The following is a 4961-nucleotide window of genomic DNA, read 5'->3' as shown; positions in this document are numbered from 1 at the left end:
GTTCAATATGATTCTGTATTTTAGAAAATTAAAATAATTTATCTTGTTTCAGATAAATGATTGAGAACAACAACAATTAATGATGCTGTTTTTGTTAGTAAAAATAAAATCACTAAATGAAATGAAAGTGATTCAAATTATTCAGTCAGTCTTCATTAGAATACGAACTTATTTACTGCAAGTGACATCAGCAGGCTCCAGATTTAAAAACATTAACATTTTTAATCATGGAGATTCAGGTAAAATTCACTTCAAGAAAACTTTTTCAAACAAATATTTAGAATATGTTTAAAATTAAATGTGATAAAATATATATTTATAAAAAATAAATATAAAACTATAAATGTTTGGATATTTCTGTAAAAATATCAAAGTGCTGAAAAGAGACATGACTGTTATAAAAAATGAAATGACTAAAATTACAGTCAAAAGCAAACATGAGCAAAACCATAGTCTAAAATTATCAAAAAGTACTAGCTAAATTTTAGCTAAGAGCACAGTAAGCAACAATGTAGCTAAAATTTTAATCAGAAAACCTAAAAGTTAAATTAAGCAATACAGTAGCTAAAAGATAAATTGAAAGGAAAAACTGCAGCTATAAGCTGAATTGAGCAAAACAGTAGCTACAAGGTAAATTTAAAAACAAATGTAGCTAAATGCTCAATTATGTAAAACCTTAGCTTAAGCTACAAATAAATAGAAAAGGTGCAGCTAAAAGTCTAAATTTGGCTAACCAATGACAAAGTCTAAATAAGGTGAAAACATAGCTAAAAGCTTCAAATTGCAGCACAGCTAAAATTAGCTAAACTGTAACTGAAGCTCGAACACAACATAACAACATTAAAGTTTGTATTTAAAGTGATGTCAAAGCATCACAAAGGGGAAAAATGTTTGAATTTAAATCAATTTAAAGGGGAAATACCATGTAAAATCAACTTTTTTGAGTTTTATATCATGTTATAATGTTATTCTCTGATAAAAAAAAAAAAAACATGTCCAAAGCCTTGCTCTGACTCATTCATGCATGTTTGAGAAATCCTGCAGCGTTTTTACTGTATGAAGCCACGCTGAGGAGCAAAACGACAGGTGGGGACCAGAAATACCTCTAGGACGTGTCTTTAAGCTGAACTTCCTCATGGCAGAGCACCCCTTCCCCACACACCCCGCCCATGACGCCCTGCAGGCTCTCGGGTGAAACTGAAAGTGAAACTTAAACTGTCTGCTGAGCTCTCAACATTAGTTCTCACTCAGTGAAGCTTTTTTCAGATTAAAAATACATTTGAGGAAATGTATTTTCAGATGCCAAGTAAACTGCATCATTGCCCCCGCACCGAAATGGGCGGGACAGAAGCAGAAGGTGGTTCTGAAAGAGACAGAGGCCAATTTCAAGGCGTTTAGAAGAGGAAGTGATGAGAAGACAAGTTTATTTTCTATTTAAACATAAAAACAGCATTTTAWTAACAACTAAAGGTGACATAGATACATTATTATGGTATAGTATTTGAATATAAGCCTGAGAAACACATAATATTGGCCCTTTAAAAATTATGAAAGTTATAATTGTTAAACCTGCAGCTATATTACCTCTGATAGAACCACTGATGACTGGTTCAAACAGGATGAAGTACGGTGGAAGACGTTTCCCTTCAAAAACCATCAGAAGAGACTAAGAAAAGGTCAGCACTCAAGCAATAATCATAATGATAATAAATTATAATTTGATATGAAATTAGTCATCATAATATATTACCATAATATACTGCATATAATAATGTATATAATATAATAGTTTGCTCAACAGTGTAATATAAAAACAGTTTTGTTTATCGTCTTCCTTCAAGTGTTTGACATGTAAACAGTCTTAACAGTCACACCTTGTTATCTGTCAAACCAGGCTCTTACGTCATGTGTTGTTCAGGTTTTTGTTTGTATTTTAGAGTTTCATGTTCATCATCACGTCTCTGAACAAACAGGTTTTAACCCTCCAGAAGAGCAGAAGTCTGTCTGTTCAGATCAAAAGCTCTTTTATCTTCAGCTGAATCTCAGTGGTTGAAAAGCATTCCTTTAAGCAACTGTTAGATCGGTCATTTGGTAAATAATTGAATATTTACTCTGAATTGGTTTTGACTTTCAGAGCCTGTTTTTTTGGCCCATCTGCTGCAGTGTGACTGCAGGTAAACCCAGCCCAGCTCCACAACTGCAGCACCAAACACAGCTTCAAAGGCTTCAAGGCTTCAAAAGCCACTTCATCAGACGGACAAGGGAAAGCCTATCTCTCATGGTTATGCAGCATTAAGGAAAAAATGTGGCGACCTTTTACTTTAACTAAGAAAAAAAACATGGAAGAAGAATGAGAGCCAGAGGTCGATGTGAGTGTTCTTATTCTCTGGTTAATGTCCACAGACTTCACCATCTAATCCTCAGGACGCATTAAATCCAACCAGCCCAGCAGTCATTTGTGGTTTCAATTATACGGCAGGAACTTTCTGTCTCTTCTTGAAAGATGAAACTGCTCTCTGTTAATATTAGCCGAGCAAACATGTGGCTGCAGAAAGGTAAAGAATCTGTCACAGACTATCACTTTCTCTGCCTTTTCCCACTAACTCTGCCTCATTCTTCCAGAAAAATGAGCTCAGCCTTTAAACCATCAACACTTCCATGTTTCTGCTGATATCCAGGATATTCATCACAACATCCCTGTTTGGGATCTAAACTCTGATTCATGCCTGATTGTTGACTTTCTGCTTTGGAAAAGTAATCTGTGTGAGTRTGTGGACGTTTGCTTTAGGTTCGTTGTGTGAAAGTGGATTTACTGTTCACACTATTTTCSTTTTATTTAGCCACCCCTACGTCAAACTGCTCTGCTTATTAGAGACAGCTGCTATGACTTTATTACTCGTCGTTTGTTTACTTAAAAAATATTTATAAATATTGGTAAGGCTTTCTTTTATGGAACCCTTATTACCATGTAATTACAAGATAATAAAAAATGCTACCACCTTATTACCATGTAATTACATAGTAATTAGGGTATAAAAGAAAAACTTCTGTTAGTAAAACTTCATNCAGACGGACTTCAATCTCTGAACTCATAAAGTTCTTTTTAGTTTACGCTGTCATTTTGCTGAATGGACACTTCCTTGTATCTGAGGCAGGAAATATAGCCTTATATGGTGTTTTTGGGGTGGTAATTATGCTAATCTCCTCTTGCGTGCACGAGCAGCTGGATACGAACAGGTGTAATTTACACAGCTCATTTACACACTTTTCCTGAAGGTAGAAGAGTTTGTTGAATCTGACGTGGCATGTTCATGCGAACTCTTTGTACGAACAACAGTAAGAGAAATTCAGGATAAGAATACGAACATGTTCTTGCACGAGGCCCAATGTCTCTGTCTTACTGAGGTTTAAAAGCAGCAAGTTGTCAGACAGCCACTCATTAACTTTAGTGACACATTTTATAAGAGAGGTGAGCTTGTGGGTGGCGTAGTCATTAAAGGAGCAGTATAGCTGTAGGTCATCTGCATAGAAATGGTAGGAGACGTCTGGGAAATTTTTGATGACCTCAGTCAGGGGGCGGATGTAGAGCAGGAATAGAATCGGGCCCAGGATGGAACCCTGTGGAACCCCGCAGGAGAGTTTGGCTGAGTCAGAGAGAGATTGACCTAATAAGACTGAGAAAGAGCGGTCTGAGAGGTATGATTTGAACCAGTCTAGCACCACCCCGGATGTCCCTATGTCTTTCAGATTACGAAGGAGGATAGTGTGATCGACAGTGTCAAAGGCTGAGGACAGGTCCAGTAAGAGGAGGACAGAGTACATGCCTCTATCAGCAGACATTAGCAGATCATTTGAGACACGTAGGAGGGCAGTCTCTGTAGAGTGAGATCTGTGAAAGCCAGATTGAAAGTTGTCAAAAAGATTATTTACATCCAAGTAGGATGTTAGTTGTACTGAAAAATTTTTCTCCAAGACCTTAGACAAAAATGGTAGCTTTGAAATGGGCCGGTAGTAGGGCTGCGTGGTATATGCAGTAGACGGTAGAAACGGTATGAAGTTGGCCTACGGTAGAAATTTACGCTCTACCGTCATATCGTCATTACGTCATCGCACCTGTGTCAACAGGGCTGCGAGTGCAGAGACAACTGAGCAGGAGAAGTTCGAAATATAATGAAGAAATTCTAACATTTTAAAACACGTATAGAGAGAATAAATCTTCAAAATATCCCCCTCCCGCTGTAGGAAAAGTTACGTTGTGTCGCGGGATCATAATCTCTTCCTCTCCTCTCCTCTCTCCTCTCGCTGCACGTCACGCAGAGCGTTTTAACAACTGTAGTTTTTCCACACCCAATTGTCGGAGAAAAAACTTGTTCTTTAAAGTATTGTTACCCACAGAGATGATTAAAAAAAGACGTGTACATTCCTTCAGCCATAAATCCATCTTGCTAATGTAAAGTTGGCTTCTGCTCTGATGATGAAGATGAGCGCGCAGCAGAGCAGCAGCTGATAGCAGGTGGAAGCTCATTGTTTGGCAGGCAGATATTAAAGCAAAAATGCTGGGTTTGATTAAGATTACAGTTCTCTGCAAAAAAATGCTCTAAAAATTACATTATCTTTACTTTTTATGATAATTTTCTACCATGATATATACCGTTACCGTGAAGGGGTGCAGTTTATACCGTGATATGAATTTGAGGTCATACCACCGAGCCCTAGCCGGTAGTTGTTCAGATCAGATGGGTTTAAAGATTGCTTTTTAGTATAGGTTCCACAACTGCTTTTTTAAAGGATTCTGGGACACATCCTGATGTAAGAGAGAGGTTTAGTAAGTCCGCAAGTGTGGGTCCTACTACGTCAAAAACAGCTTTTAAGAATCTGGGAGGTAAAAATGTCAAGAGAGGAGGCAGATGGTTTCATTTTTTGGATTATGGTCCCAAGATTATTCACAGTTACCAGATCAA

This window comes from Austrofundulus limnaeus, unplaced genomic scaffold (genome assembly GCF_001266775.1).
Source record: "Austrofundulus limnaeus strain Quisiro unplaced genomic scaffold, Austrofundulus_limnaeus-1.0 Scaffold14, whole genome shotgun sequence".
Classification (NCBI taxonomy): Eukaryota; Metazoa; Chordata; class Actinopteri; order Cyprinodontiformes; family Rivulidae; genus Austrofundulus; species Austrofundulus limnaeus.
Note: the sequence above shows the minus strand (reverse complement) of the source record.